Raw genomic sequence first — 17,834 nt, forward strand, 5'->3', positions numbered from 1 at the left:
AAGATATTATTCGATGCATGGGTTTCATATTGGGATTTTCAGAACATGAAAAAGGAAGAAGCAAGGAAAAGAGTGGAGGAAAAAAGGAAGAAAAGAGAAGAGGAAGCCAAAATAGATCAAGAGATAAAAGAACAAATGGAATTCTTGACATGGGAACTGAGAAAGCACAAAGAAAATTTAGTACGACTAAAAGAGGAATTGCAAAAAAATATAGAAAAAGAAAATATAGATCTGGAGCATCAACCAATTCAGATTATAGAAGCCTGTACTGAGACATTGGAAGAGAGGATTTTTCCATTGAAAGAACAACTTGATCACATTGATGTTGATAAACTAGATCAATAGATCAATGCTTACATACCAAATGAACATAGTGATGTAGATATACAATGTGAGTAACAACATGTTTTTGATGAAACTTATAGTACAAAATTTCTTGAAGATAGAAAAGAGGTTGAAATGGTTGATGAGCATTATGATGAAATGGTTCATAAAGAGCTAGATGTGACGATCCTTAAGGCACCCAAGAAATGGCATTTGAAGTTAAGAAAGTGATAAAGGGCCACACCACCCTACCAACTCACAACCAAGAATGCCACAATATGGAGACCAAAAAAAATTAGAAAAAATCTTCACAAGCAATTCTATTATACTTGAAAATCCTTACAACACCCACAAGATGATATCATAGATATGACTTCTTCAAAAAGAAGTTTACAAATTCTTCAACATAAGATAAATCCCAAATAAGAATCTTCACACCAAGAGCTTCACCAAGAATTCTACTTTAAGAGCTACACCTTTAGAGCTTTCACACCTTGAAGTCTTCACACCTTCTAGCTTCTACTTCTCAAGATACTCCTTGAGCTTGATTTAGAAATGCTCATATGCCTTGCTTAAATAGGCACTTACCACCCCATGCATGACTTATCCACAACCTTCTACAGCTTCCAAAACTTTTTACAATATTCATAACTTTCTAGAATTCTTCCCACACACCTCGATAAATGGAATGACAACCATTTATTTTTTATTTTTTCTATTATGCCACATATGCACCTCGAAAATAAAAATCCTCTTTTCCTTTCTTTTCTCCTTTTTCCCCTTTTTTATTTTTAAAATTATTTCTCCTCTAATTTTCGTCACTTTCTCTCTCCTCCACAAATTTTTTTTTTTCAAACTTTTTTTTTTTGCAATAATTTTCCCATGCAAGATGCTCCTACATCAGACTCCCCTAGTAGATAGAAAAGCGTGTCCCACACTTTGATGCCAAAAGAAAGATCTACCACCATCTTCATCTTCACCAAAGGCTTCCACCTCAACAAGGACAACAAAACCACTATGCAAATCTTCCACATCTGCATTACTCTATCAAACACCAGAATCTCAACCATCCAATTAGCATGCTCACTCCCAGGAACAAACTAAACATAATTCTTCATTACCGAACTCCCATTTACATCAACAACTAGTGAATCCATACCAACAATAACAAACTCCACATCACCAGTCACATGTAGATTTCCATCAACACATGCCAAACTCTCAACACCAGCAACCTCATTGCTCACAACAAGATGCTCTACAATACATAACTCACCTCCAACAACTGGATCATCCATGACCGAGTGCTCCACAATCTCCATGTCAGTCTCAACCATTTGATCATGAAAACCAACCTCTGTGCCAACATCAACAATGTTAAGAGTATCTTCAGCAACAACTTCTAGTTGCTTTGTAGGTTCTGCATCAAGCTCCACAAATTGATCAGCAAAACCAACCTCTTCCACCTTGACTTTCTTAGCTTGATCAGCCAATCTAGCATCCAACCGAGAAATCATCTTAGAAAAATTCCTCTCTACTATATCATGGATTTTGGCAATAATCTTAGGGTCCAATCCTCTTGGAGCCATCTTCCAAGATCTTTGTAAACCTTCTGCAACAAATCCTTCCCACGTTCCTTGTGAAAACCTCGAATTGTTTGCAAGTCAGATTGGAACCTGCCACCTCGTACGAACAATCAAGAACCACATCACAAGTCTAGGACAATGGATTTGCAATCCACCAACTCTAATAAACTTTGCCCAACTAAGGTCCTAGTATAAACTGCCTCACACTTTGGCCATCTGCTTGTACACTCAGGAACTCCTGCTCTGATACTACTAATTTAGGTACACATTGATACCACTTGATGAAGTACGCTCTGATACCACTGACAAAGGTACGCTCTGATACCACTGACAAAGGGCCACACCACCCTACCAACTAACAACCAAGAATGCCACAATATGGAGACCAAAAAAAATAAAAATAAATCTTCACAAGCAATTTTATTATACTTGAAAATCCTTACAACACCCACAAGATGATATCATAGATATGACTTCTTCAAAAAGAAGTTTACAAATTCTTCAACATAAGAGAAATCCAAAATAAGAGTCTTCACACCATGAGCTTCACTAAGAATTCTACTTTAAGAGCTACACCTTTAGAGCTTTCACACCTTGAAGTCTTCACACCTTCTAGCTTCTACTTCTCAAGCTACTCCTTGAGCTTGATTTAGAAATGCTCATATGCCTTGCTCAAACAGGCACTTACCACCCCATGCATGACTTATCCACAACCTTCTACAACTTCCAAAACTTTCTACAATATTCATAACTTTCTAGAATTCTTCCCACACACCTCGATAAATGGAATGACAACCAATTATTTTTTATTTTTTCTATTATGCCACATATGCACCTCGAACATAAAAATCATTTTTTTCTTTCTTTTCTCCTTTTTTCCCTGTTTTATTTTTTAAATTATTTCTCCTCTAATTTTCGTCACTTTCTCTCTCCTCCACAATTTGTTTTTTTTTTTTTCAATTTTTTTCATTTTTTTTTTCCAATAATTTCCCCATGCAAGATGCTCCTGCATCAGACTCCCCTAGTAGATAGAAAAGTGTGTCCCACACTTTGATGCCAAAAGAAAGATCTACCACCATCTTGATCTTCACCAAAGGCTTCCACCTGAATAGGGACAAAAAAACCACCATTCAAATCTTCCACATCTGCATTACTCTATCATACACTAGAATCTCAACTATCCAATTAGCATGCTCACTCCCAGGAACAAACTGAACATAATTCTTCATTACCGAACTCCCATTCACATCAACAACTAATGAATCCATACCAGCAATAACAAACTCCACATCAACAGTCATATGTAGATTTCCATCAACACATGCCAAACTCTCAACACCAGCAACCTCATTGCTCACAACAAGATGCTCTGCAATACATAACTCACCTCCAACAACTAGATCATCCACGACCGAGTGCTCCACAATCTCCATGTCAGTCTCAACCATTTGATCATGAAAACCAACCTCGGTGCCAACATCAACAACATTAAGAATATCTTCAGCAACAACCTCTAGTTGCTTTGCAGGTTCTGCATCAGGCTCCACAAACTGATCAGCAAAACCATCCTCTTCCACCTTGACCTTCTTAGCTTGATTAGCCAATCTAGCATCCAACCAAGAAATCATCTTAGAAAAATTCCTCTCTACTATATCATGGATTTTGGCAATCATCTTAGGGTCCAATCCTCTTAGAGCCATCTTCCAAGATCTTCGTAAACATTTTGCAACAAATCCTTCCCACAATCCTTGTGACAACCTTGAAATGTTTGCAAGTCAGATCGCAACCTGCCACCTCGCACGAATAATCAGGAACCACATCACAAGTCTAGGACAACAGATTTGCAATCCACCAACTCTAGTAAACTTTGCCCAACTAAGGTCTTGGTACAAACTGCCTCACACTTCGGCCATCTGCTTGTACACTCAGGAACTCTTGCTCTGATACCACTAATGTAGATACACATTGATACCACTTGATGAAGTATGCTCTAATACCACTGACGAAGGTATGCTCTGATACCACTGACAAAGGGCCACACCACCCTACCAACTCACAACCAAGAATGCCACAATATGGAGAGCAAAAAAAATAAAAATAAATCTTCACAAGCAATTTTATTATACTTGAAAATCCTTACAACACCCACAAGATGATATCATAGATATGACTTCTTCAAAAAAAAGTTTACAAATTCTTCAACATAAGAGAAATCCCAAATAAGAGTCTTCACACCAAGAGCTTCACCAAGAATTCTACTTTAAGAGCTACACCTTTAGAGCTTTCACACCTTGAAGTCTTCACACCTTCTAGCTTCTACTTCTCAAGCTACTCCTTGAGCTTGATTTAGAAATGCTCATATGCCTTGCTTAAATAGGCACTTACCACCCCATGCATGACTTATCCACAACCTTCTACAACTTCCAAAACTTTCTACAATATTCATAACTTTCTAGAATTCTTCCCACACACCTCGATAAATGGAATGACAACCATTTATTTTTTATTTTTTCTATTATGCCACCTATGCACCTCGAAAATAAAAATCTTCGATAAATGGAATGACAACAATTTTTTTTAAATTTTTTCTATTATGCCACCTATGCACCTTGAAAATAAAAATCCTCTTTTCCTTTCTTTTGTCCTTTTTCCCCTTTTTTATTTTTCAAATTATTTTTCCTCTAATTTTTGTCACTTTCTCTCTCCTCCACAATTTTTTTTTTCAATTTTTTTCATTTTTTTTTTCAATAATTTTCCCATGCAAGATGCTCCTGCATCAGAAAGAAAGTGGTATGTCCTATCAAAAGGATAATAGTTGTAGTAAGGAAGAATACTTGTGATGAAGCTAAGAGGATAGATAAGGATCAAATAGTGATGAATTTGTCTCCAAGCATGGAGATATTGCAGCATAAAGACATAAAAAAAAAGGTTGCAAAGCTTCCTATTGTGAACCAAATTGATGAATTCATACATGATGAGGTCCCATTTTTTTTTCTAATCGATTTATTGCAGGTTTACAAGAGTTCTACCTGAATTCTTATGTGGAAGAGGTTATGAAAATATGAAAGTTGACTTGGGTACTTGGCAAGAGTACAAACAACAAATACCGAGGAATTGGAAAACAAGAAAGAGGAAGGACAATCCAAGGGACTTGGATTCTAGCTGTGTAGATGACCAAACAAGATATCAAGAAGTAGGGTACCACTCTACAAGAGATCATCTCAAGTAGGCTTGAGATCAAATTTCTTGGGGAGTATGGTGTAGGAGCACCCACATAAAGTTATTTTGGACATGATTTCTGCAAAAGCTGATGTGAGGAATTCATCCCGATTTCATCATTAGGATAAGATCTTTTCTTGAGATTTGTTCAGACCATTGTAGGGCATTCTTCCCTAATCTAGATTGATCTAGAATATTCTATAAGCCATTTTGGCAGGAAGTCTCTTTGGGTCGATTTTCCCATTTCACAATAGTCTAGAATGTTTTGTAGACTATCCTAGCAAGTATAAATAGAGTTTAAGTTTAGGTTTAGTCAAGTTTTTGGATATGAAGTTATGGGAAGAAGAAATCTTTAGGAGAGAAAGTGTATTGACTATTTATTTGATGAATCAATTAGAAGAATATTGTTATCTATCTCTTTCTGGTGTGGGTTCCTTTTGTTTTTCCTTCTGTTGAGTTTATCTCTACATCACTTATCGTAAATGATATAATCAAATATATATATATATATATATATATATATATATATATATATATATATATATATTATATATATATAATCCTAATTGTTACTCTTTTTATTTTATTCAATTATTACTTCCTTCGAGGATATATCACTGCTTACGAGTTGTAAGCAGAAACTTAATCTTGTAAATTTTCATTTAATTATATTGTATAGAAGATATTTTGTTATAACAATTTAGGAAGCAATATGAATGTCACAACTTGTTACGAATCTTCATGAGCCTTGACTCACTTCTGTGATTATATCTTGGGATAATGAAAGTATGCATAAGGTGCAAAAGAATTCAATGAGCCATGTGCACTCATAGCATATTGAAGTATATTATCCCATCCTTTAAAAGCATGTCCTCAAAATAAAAATTGATCAAGTTTATATAGCAACCAATGAGCAACTTTAAAATATGTAATCACCTAAGATATAAGTGTAGACATTTGTGTATAATTTCAAGAAGATAGTGTTGAATGTTCACCATTTTTTTGTGATTGTTACAAATATAAACTATACTTATGTTTGTTCCTATATTTCACCTATAAGAACTATCTTTGGAGTAATCAATAATAAATAGAACAAATGTACTTAAAATTCCCCAACTTTTCACGTACACTCCCAATATTCATTTTCATGTTGTTCTACATGACAAACTATAAATTATGATTTAGTACACTAGAAATATAAATTTGATTCATACTATATTCATATATATTATATATATCCATATCTTTATATCCCAAGCTTTATATAAAACAAATCGACTTGAACATCTTCAATTTCTAAATTATCTTTTCACTACCGAAAGCATTAAACAATTCCTGGAATCCAGCAATTTCCTATTTTAATTATTCTTCACGCTAAGGAATACGTTTTATAGCAATTTCTTCACATGAAGATGTACATTTTATAGCAATTTCTTCATGTGAAGATATAGCTTTTACAGCAATTCCTTTTCTTTGTTGCCATTATGAATGTAATTATTTCCGCTAGACTGTCGACATACCTCGTGTTCAAAGACGAAGACCACAGATCGGACAACTAAGAACTTGTCTGTACCTTACATCTAATGGTGGATGATAACGATGCTTCAATTAAAAATTCTCTTATTTTCATTAATCTTTTCAACTAAGACTTTTTGTAGGATTCCCTTTTCTGACAACGATGCTTCAAATAAAAATTCCCTGTTGACTTTTTCACCTTTCAACGGATCCAATAATTTGACGTTGCCTCTGTGCTATATAACCTGATGAATTCCAGGAACCTGAAGACCAACAAGATGGAAATGAGAAGGAACGGTCTATATTTAGCATACACAGTCTTCTTCCATGTCCTACTTATAGCTATGTTTCAAAGCACTGTCCTGTCAGTTGCTGGTGTGGGAGATACTCTTTCCTCGGGCGCCTTTCTCACTGGAAATCAGACAATAATTTCAGAGAATGGCACCTTTGAATTGGGATTCTTCAGTCCAAATGGAACAAACAATTGGTATATTGGTATCTGGTATGCCAAAATTGTTCTGGACAATATAGTTTGGGTGGCTAACAGAGAGACACCTCTGAGAGGCGGGCCGGGCATTCTCAAGTTGTCAAGAGCAGGAGATCTTGGACTTTTTGACGAAAAAGGCCGATCATTTTGGTCTGTCAATGTAACAACCAAGAAGGAATCAAAGGCCGTACTGTTAGAATCCGGTAACTTTGTATTGGTGGCTGATAGTGATGACAAAGTATCTGACCCAGTTTGGCAGAGTTTCGATCATCCTGTACACACATTTTTGCCCGGGATGACGTTCGGTGGACGCCAAAAGCTGATTAGCTGGAAAAACTCTCTGGATCCCGCTCCTGGGCTTTTCTCCCTCCACACGGATCCGTCCGGGGCAAAGCAATTCTTTCTGACATGGAACGATTCTGTGACGTACTGGAAGAGCGGAGTTTGGGACGGAGAAACGTTCGGCAACATTCCAGAGATGGCAATGATCAAAGGTTACGACAACTTCACCGTTGAAAGTGTTAATGGGTCACTTGTGTACATGAGGTATGTGCCGCTCCCCAGCAGGCACATGGTGCAACGCAACGACCTCGTTAACTCCGGAACATCTCAGTCTGCCATGCTCGATGGCAACAGATGGACCATGTTCTGGTCTAAACCCAGTGAGCAATGCCAAGTATACGGTGTCTGTGGTGCTTTCGGTGTCTGCAACTCCGACAACATTCAGCTGTGCAGCTGCCCACGAGGGTTCGAGCCCGGAGACTATCGCTTCTGGAGGTCACGAGAGTGGTGGGCCAGCGGCTGTGTTCGGCAGAGCCCCTTATCCTGCGATGCCACTGATGGATTCATCGACGTCAGTGTAACACTTTCTGGCGCTGCTGATTACGCTTCATCGTTCACTGCACCCGCAAAGAGCGATTGCGAGAATGCGTGCCTCGTCAACTGCTCGTGCACCGCATTTTCTTTCAATCCTCCCTCGGGAACATGCAAAATCTGGTTAGGAGATTTGCAAAGCCTGCGTATTTCTCCATCGCAAAGCAGTGCAAATGTGCTTATTCGAGTAGCTGCCGCTGCACTTAACGCGGCTAAACGCCCATCGCCCTCCTCTAAACGCAAAATCATAACTATTGTGGGGCCAGTGGTGGGTGCTGTTGTTGCTCTGGCCGTGGCTTTCGGTGTCATATTTCGCATTTCATTGTTGCGGAAGGATCGGCTGAGGGTTATGGAGAGGTACGCAGATTCATCAGAGCATTCTTTTCTTTGTGTGTTTAGCTACAAGGAGTTGAAGATTGCAACTAGGAATTTTAGGTCTAAGTTGGGGAGTGGAGGATTCGGGGCAGTGTTCAAGGGATCTCTACCGGACGGTACGCTTGTGGCTGTAAAGAAAATGAATGGTTCAAAGCAAGATGAGAAGCAATTCCGGGCGGAAATCAGTTCCCTTGGAAACATCCAACATGTTAATCTGGTCAGGCTCCGAGGGTTTTGTGCTGAAGGATCCAAACGGTTATTGGTTTACGATTACATGCCCAAAGGATCTCTGAATTCTATACTATTCAAAAGGAAATCTAAAAGTGAAGGGGAGGCCCTTGATTGGAAGACCCGATTTCAGATCGCGCTAGGCACTGCAAGAGGCTTACTTTATCTCCATGAACAATGCAGGGATTGCATCATTCACAGCGATGTTAAGCCCGAAAACATTCTTTTGGACAACAATTTTTCGCCCAGGTTGGGTGATTTTGGGTTGGCAAAGCTTGTGGGTAGAGATTTCAGTCACGTTCTGACTACGACAAGAGGAACGAGAGGGTACTTGGCTCCAGAGTGGATCTCCGGACTTCCCATTACTCCCAAGGTTGACGTCTACAGCTATGGTATGACCCTCTTGGAAGTTATTTCTGGCCGAAGAAGTCTGGATACCAACGTGCAAGATTCAAGCAAGTATTACTTTCCCCCTTGGGCTAGAACTCAAATTTCCCAAGGGAACATAATTAGTGTTGTGGAAGAGAGCCTTGCAGCTGAGGTAGATATTGAGGAGGTGAAGAGAGCATGTGTTGTGGGTTTGTTGTGCGTTGAAAATAACGAGGATTTAAGGCCAACCATGACCCAAGTGGTGCAGATGTTAGAAGGGAATATAGAGCTTCAATTTCCACCAATTCAAAACCCCGTTCTCATGAATGGGCAGGCAGATCAAAGCAATAATAGTAGCGATGAGTCATCATATTATATATTTTAGTAATTTGAACTTTTGATTTATGCATGAATGGGCAGGTAGATCATAGCAATAATAGTAGCGACGAGTCATCATATTATATATTTTAATAATTTGTACTTTTGATTTATGCATGATTTCAAGTACTCATCATTTTGGAGTTTGGAACTAGTGTCATTTTATGTTTAGATAATAGATAAGTTGAGCAAGTGTTATTAAGGAACATGTTTCCTAATCCTCATCATGTTGGGGGCACTTTTTTTTAAAGTCAATTTATGTAGTACTACCAGTTTTAAACTAGTTATTTTCATATTGTATCAAATATTATGTGATAAATTAGTTTTGGTTACCATGTTCTATATTTTTCTATAATGCTTTCTTCTAGTCAGTTATTTACATGTTATATGGTATCACATATTGATTTGTTATACTAGTTTAGCTTGCTGAAAATGCATTCCTTATTTTCCTTTTGCATATAAGGAAAGTGATGATAGACCATCAAATCATATAGATTCAGAGATCTACATTCATAGAGAGGTGGCAAGAGAAACACAACACTTATAGCAATAAATGACACTCATTAACATTAAATTGACTATATATTTTAATTTTTTGTGTAATATTTCAAGTTTTATCATTTTGGAGTTGACAATGTACTACCATTGATAATGTGAGCATGTATCATTTTTCTACCATCTTAGAGATGAACTATTAGCATGCAAAAGGTTGTTTTACTGTTTTGTCAAATACATGCAATCACACATGATCATATTTGACCTACAATATTATATGAGTTTGATGAATAGGGATCATTTCTTTTTTCCCCTATAATTATGATATAATGATTATTATTGTGATTATAGTGTATCTTGATCTTATATCAATTGTTAGTATTGTGTTATAAAACTTCATGTTCAAGAATAATTTATTTAGTCAATAACTAAATATTTAAATTTATTTAATTAAAATTAAAGTATTTGGACAAATTTATAAATGAAAACTTAACTTTTTATTAATAAAAAATCTTTATGGAAACTAAAATCTAATACTAATATAACTATTAAAAAAAAAAAAATTTGGAATCTTTGTTACAAAGACATACCTCTAACATAAGTATCAACAAAAAAATATACCTATTTTTTTTTTTACAAAAATCACTATGTATTATTGAATAGATGGAAAAGGTTATCTAATTCAAAAGAATGCTTGTGTAAATGGTAATTTTTATCATAATAAATATTAAAAATATAAATTGATACAACTTTCTAGTTTATTTTAGCTTATGGTGGAGTGGATATTATCTAAAATCTATATATGATCTCCAACAACCTAATCTTCTTGCAAATTTTATCTCAGCCATTACCTTAGACATCTAAAGTGTTTGAAAGATTTTGATTCTAATTTTTAAAATATAAACTACCTCATTCTAGAATAGTCATCAATAAATTGTATAAAATATCTATCTATATATCAACTTTTTTTCCGTGTAGGACATGTTAAGTTTGTAGCTTTAGTCGGATTGATTTGATCATGAGATATATTGTTGATGGTAAATCATAATTTTATATGTATGTATGTATGTATGTATGTATGGTTATTTATATTATTCTTTATATATATATATATATATATAATCATGATTAACCTTAGAGACATGTGTCTTCATCTCATATTTATAAGTCTTCAAATCATCATTTGGAACATTCTAGTAACAATGACAATGTTATTACATTTACAAAAAATGATCCTACAAAATTAACATAATAGTAGAGCATATTCAAACCCTTGGGAATAAGAACAATTTTCTAATATAAAATATACATTGAAATTTGTAACAACAAAGATTTCAATGCCCTACTGGACCATAAGTAGTTTGGGGAAAAGTAAAGTAAAATTATAAAATCATTATCAAATAAATGAATGAATAACAGTACATGTACCAGAGCCATCTAAAATGGAATACATTGGAATTAATAAGAAGTATATATCATCAAGGAAAGGAGATATTGGAATTGTTGATGGTGATTATGTGTGCAAGAGGTGCCTAGCTAGATTAAATGACAAATTTAATTTCAGTTGCCAAATTGTAAATTTAGTAGTGGTCCTATATACACCAACAATAGATATATCATTGTGTCTTCAACATTCCACATGATCTCATAGACATTTGATTTCACATTAATACATATACTGATATTAAGATCATTGAAACAGAAGATTGTAGTCCTAGATTTCTTAATAGTGATCAAACTGGACAACGTGCACATGTTTTACGAGATATACACTACAGAGGAAGTTTGTCTAATTCATGATGTATAATTTTGACAAAAAAAATAGACCACATAGGGAACATGGATGAGAATATAATAAAAAGGAATAGGGAGAGACCTATCAGTATACTCCTTCAATCATTTGTAAAATATATTTGACTTCCATACTACTATAAATTTGACTTTTAACCTCATTCCAAAATGATGTTATAAATATGGGGTGGAAGTTTCTTTTTCATACTATCTAGGAATGGAGAGATTATGTGCCTTTATTGTAATGCCCTACCAAGGGATCCAAAGAATTTCACTAAGTTTGCCAAACAATTTTTTTTTTAAAAAAAACATGAAAGTAAAACCATTCATAACATTCACGGAAGCAATAGTAACATCCAACTAAAAGTAAACATAACATACATACATAACATATTACATTCTTCATGAATCCCTTAATGTTGTATCACATCTAAATTAACTATTCATCTAACATCACATCCTTATGAAATAACAATGATACATCCAACATTCTTAAACCATATACAAGTGTCCTTTTTGTAATTACATTTTAATTTAGCTCAATCATCCACTGTATATGTTACAAGGTATGAAGGCTTAAAAGAATAAGCATCCATATAAAAAAAGTACTTCATCATCCAATATTAATCCATGATGCAATTAAAGTAAATGAAACCACATATCATACATGATACATCATCACAAAAGATAACCATACATCACAAACATAAATAACTAAGTGCACAGTTCCTCCCAACTGTTAATAGCATCATTAGACCATCATGGATCCTAGCCATCCCTCCGTGTGTAACATTCCAAAGCACCGAAGAGATCATCGGTTTTAACATAGTAGGAATGTCACTCCTAAAACATCCTACTAACATGCAAAGTAAAGCATAAGATATCATCATCTAACATATGCAAATAATCAATGTAAGAAACATACCAATAAATACATCCATCATAAGGTATGCCATCTATCATAATGCTCCAAGAACAGAATGAAGATAAATACCAACCAAAAATACTCCAGCCACGGTGTCTCGAACGGATCTCAAATGATAAGAGTAAAAATACACTACCACCCGACCGTGTGGAACCTAAGTGGTCCACTCCCACCGTGCTAAGGAGATAATCTCAAGTCCCAAACAGTCTATCCAAAAACACATAGCATAAATCTCTAAGTCTAGGAATCCTAAAAGTATACTAACTCAAAGGTTCTAATCACGCAAAACCGACATCTAATTCCTAGAGGCACACAATGACATGTAGGAAACCTACTATGCAAGTGGGAAAGTGTCATCGCATTTATCACGTACAAGTTACCCTGGCAGTTAGCTAAACTCCACGGGTCCATACTGATCTCATGTGGCCACTAGTATTCTCTCATACTGATGAGACATACTATGGAATGCAAGCTCGTAACCATGCATTCTCACTACTCCCATCCTAGCCTGTACAAGCGCTCAAGGCATGGGTGAGAAAATCAAAACAATTATCTTTTTAGGTTCATTTAATCCCCATTTAGTGTGTAAATGTTATCACTTATTAACCAAACTTACAATGAGTTACCCTGGCGGCCACTTAGGGCCCTAGCCCCCATTGTAATCCACTTCCCAACACTACAAGTAGATTACCTACCCTAAGCTCATGGAATCATAAAATCACCACATTCTTGTACAAGCGACTGTAAAGAAAATCAAAAAGATAATCAATAAAAAGAATCATCAAATATCCATGATAAAAGCATCAAATATCCATAATAAGAATCATCAAATCTCCAAGATAAGAATCATCAAATCTCCATGAGCATCTGAAAAAGCATCCATAGAAAATCATGACCACAACAATTCTCTATTGGCAACTGAAGGCATCACTGATAATCAAAATATCCATTGGTTCTTGATAACCAAAATATATCTCAAAATACATCACAATATCCATTGGTTCTCAACAAGCAAACAAGAATATCTCAAAATCATACTGATCGAAGACTCCGAAATGGTTGAGTCAAACATGTCACAACATGACATCATCAAGAAATAAATCCACACTTCAGTCCCATCATGGCGACTAGAAAATAACCAAGGATAACTGATTGATGACTCAAAAATGATTAGCTCAAGTGTCTCATACACATACATTTCAGCTTCACACATGAAGACTGAAAAGCAATTACAATCAGTAAATACAAACATTTCATAGAGCATACGATCACATTACCATGGTTGGGTTTATAAAGATTGAGACCAAACAAAATCAACATGCCATCAGATCTCATAATCCTCGAGCCTCTAGTAACAACCTAAGATTGGTCAACACTAGTCAACCCAAAAACCAAAACAAGAAGCATATAGAATGTTAGAATCTGATAAGATTAATAACCCATAAAACTAGTGCAAAGAGTAAATATCTAAACTATGAATGCAAATGATACAAAATCAAAATAGCATCATAGAGTTAGTATCCAAGAGAGTAATGCAAATGCTGGAAGTCAAATAGCATTAAGAGGATGCAAAAATAAGAGATACAAATACAAGCCAGGTAGCATGCTTATATAGGCTAGGAAGAGGGAGGAGGTGGCAACACCAACCAATGAGGAGAAACCATCTATTGGACTAAAGATAGCAAAGTATCTTCCCAAGATAGCTAATGGATGCTCACATGTAGGAAGGTGACACCTCACAACCATTCACCTAATAAGACATGCTTTATTAACCTAAGAGAGATTATTAAAAGTGTAGGAAAAACCTAGCAAAATAGAAAAAATAAAAAACTACACTAACACCCCCCCATAAGCGAAGCTTAGGTGGATGTAGAAATGGGTCTCGGCAACGAGGCCATGTTAGGTACCCAAGTACAATGCAAGAAGATGCAACCTCTGAAAGCAGGGAAAGAGAGAAAACCACATCGGAAAAACCCTCCCCCAAAAAGAGATAAGAACCTAGTGAAGAACTAAAGAAGTCTCCCGCTAGGGAAATTGTCTCCTAAAATAGGAACAAGGAGTGATCATGAAGAAGCAGTATCACTGAAACATGAAGAACCACAAAACTCTGTCAAAATGCTGATCTGTAGAACCTCCATGTAAATAGAAGGCACGAACCATCAACCAAAGGAACCTCCATGGAAATATAAGGCACAAACCATCAACCAAAGAAGCATAGAACAACAATATAACCTCCCCTTAAGGTAGGTGAGGTGATAGGCAGCTGAAAAGATGGGCCAAAAATCTCCTACAACACAGGAGTCAAACACATTGAGAGTGAGGTACAAACACAAATAAAGGCATGTGTCATTGACACTGCATGAGGAATTAGAGAAAGAGGGCCTATAAGCGGCAAACAACTATCCCCCCCATGGCACTTTATATAATAGTTCGAGTACAACGAATCACAATGATGAAAAGGATCCCGAAATGCAAGAGTGGCACTTTATCTCAGTGCGTTGCATAAAGATGCTTACAATGAATATCAACAATGATCAGAAAAAACATAAGGCTGAAACAACAGAAGGTAAAGCCCAAAACGAAGCAACTGAAGCAACAAAATCGATCTCCGGACCTGAAACAAACAGAATATCCACCAGAATGCTAAAATGCAAAAGATTGAATAGGATGTGTCTGGAATAGAATTTAGAATAACAACCAGCATCACTGGAAAGATCAAAAAAGGAGCTTTCCATCAATATAAAGAAGTCCAAAATCAGAGATCGGAAGCTCAAGATACGCCTCCCGGAGTGCAAAATAGAACATTTAGATTTGACTGCCATAGCAGGCAACCAAACTGCATCAAAACTCAAAAACACCTATATCAACATCTTTGTCTCAGAACCAGCTTTCTGGCGCTTCTTTCAGATCGGAAAAATACCTCTATATGCAAATGTTATGGCCAAAAAACCGAAGGTAGGTCCAAAATGACCCTAGGAGAGGTGCAATAAGGTGCTGATGCAGGATGATGTCATGCTGATGTCAGCAGAGTATGACATTAAAATTGACGGCCCCTAGCCCATCGCAACAAAATGGATGCCATATGGCAGGGTGACGTGGCGGGTCCATGTGGCAAGGTGCCACATAGCGCCCAGGCCACGTGTCACCCTTGCAGTGGTTGCAAACGCTGACGGAGACTGCACGGCTATCGGAGGGGACACCTGTCGGACAGCAGGGTGCTGACAGGGCAGACGGCAGTCGAAGCGGTGGTTTGAAGATGCGCCGCCGACGGAGGTGGCCGAAGGGCGGCGCCGGAGTGGCCTGCGGGTGGTGCCGAGCCGCAGTAGCACAGTGGCGGTGGCCGCAGGGTGGTGCATCGATGGCCGCTGGGTGGCCGCCCGGCTGAGCGCCCAAATTATATTTTTTTTTTTTGACTCTGCGTCTGTACGATCCGTATGGTAGCAACCCTGGAGGCTTAAAAAATCTCCAAAAATGCTCTATGTCCAAAGTCGAAAAGTTTTATATGAATTCTGACTGCAAACGGCCTTCCGGATCCAATGGTGATGTTCGTTTGGGCTGAAAGTGCTACAAAAATTTGCTGATCTCCTGATTTGAAGAAAAATTGCATTTAGATCTGCGACTGCCAACAGAGAGGGGTATGGCTGTAGCTTTGCATGCTTGATTCTGAAAAATATACAGCTTGCATGCAAAATCTAAAAGATACCCAGATGGTTTTTCAGGGCTGCGAACAAAACCCAGAAATCATTTTTCTTGCTAATGTACAGAAGATGTTTCTGTAGTGTAAATCAAACACCTTTAACAGTAAAAACCGGCTCCAAAAATCAAAAAATGACCCCAGCAACCAAAATATGGCATGCAAATGCTGGATTAGCTTCTCAAGTCCATCAATGGCTTGCTGGAACCTACAAAATTGATTGAAAACTCCAAACATGCAAGTTGGTTGTCAGATTTGAGATTGAAACCCCAGAGAAAAACTGTTTTTGTCAAAACTTTTCTGATTCTCAGGATCATCCAAAGATGCAAGAGAAGAGCATACTTCATTTTTCAAAAAACTACAATAAAGTTTATTTGCCCCCCCCCGAATCTCTCAAATAAGGAAACTAAAATCTACTAATATCATGCAAACACATGTTTTGGTTTACTAATATCACATGAATGAGTTAAATGTAGAGGTTTCCAGATTCTTGTTTGCAAGTATACTTCAAGTGTCTTAAGTTTCATCATTTGACCTACAAGTCAACCCATTTGTTCCCCAATAGCATTATCCTAAGAATAACTTAAGGATAAATATTTACTCATTAAATTGATAATCATTGACTTTTAATTAAATTGTTTGCTTTATTTGACTAAGATCCATATTCTAATTGATTAACTCTTCTTTTAAGGTTACTTCAACTTCCAAAATAAATCAAGGATCATTATTCGTCAAAATGTAAGAAAGCCAATTACTAGTCTTTGAATAAGAAGATCATAACTTTATTAAAATGATCAATTAAATCAATCAATTAACATAAGTACACCATCCATGACCTATTAACATTCTAATAATTTTTTTTTCAATTCAATATTACCAAGTCTCACCATTAAAATATCTAAGGTCATTATTCAAGTCGTGAGAGTACGATTTATCAACTTTGATATTAGTATTTCTACAATCTTATTAAAAGAATTATATCAATTAAATCTCCATTACATAACTTAATTATTAATTAAATCTAATTAACTCTCATTAATTGATTTAATTAATAATTGCATAACCATAGCAACGTTTGAATTAATATGAGTTGACTAATAACTAACTAGAATTCTGTAAAAGTCAACTATAATTCAATACTCAAATGATCATATTACTAATTCAATAATAATAACTTGTTTATATTAATAACAAGCTATATTGAAAACCTGAATAATAATTTTGCATGACCACATTCATCATCTTCAAAGAATACCAACATTCCCTTGACAAATTCGTATTATCATTAATCATTTCACATAAAACTCTATCGCACAATTTAATTGTTAATATCATAGTTATAATATCAGCTCAATGAATATCAATTTGATTAAAAATCAATTATACTTCAAATCCAAAAACTAATATCTTTTACAAAACTTCAATCAATAAATAATTTCCACTAGATTATCTCTAATCAAATTTGTTGATAACTATTTAAACCATTATTTATTAATAGTTTGTTAGACCCAACAAAAATTAATAAATAATAAACTCATCAAACTATATTTCCATAAACCCCATTAGTTAATATTT

The 17,834-nt window shown here is 35.9% G+C and overlaps 1 pseudogene; it reads left to right on the plus strand.

Annotated features, from left to right (window-relative positions):
* The first annotated feature begins 6,913 nt into the window (after positions 1 to 6,913).
* Positions 6,914 to 15,950, plus strand: LOC149528455 (G-type lectin S-receptor-like serine/threonine-protein kinase At2g19130 pseudogene; annotated as a pseudogene).
* The last annotated feature ends 1,884 nt before the right edge of the window (positions 15,951 to 17,834 follow it).

The sequence above is a fragment of the Cupressus sempervirens genome, chromosome 11 (genome assembly GCF_028749045.1).
Source record: "Cupressus sempervirens isolate cs-2001-9-10 chromosome 11, ASM2874904v1, whole genome shotgun sequence".
NCBI lineage: Eukaryota > Viridiplantae > Streptophyta > Pinopsida > Cupressales > Cupressaceae > Cupressus > Cupressus sempervirens.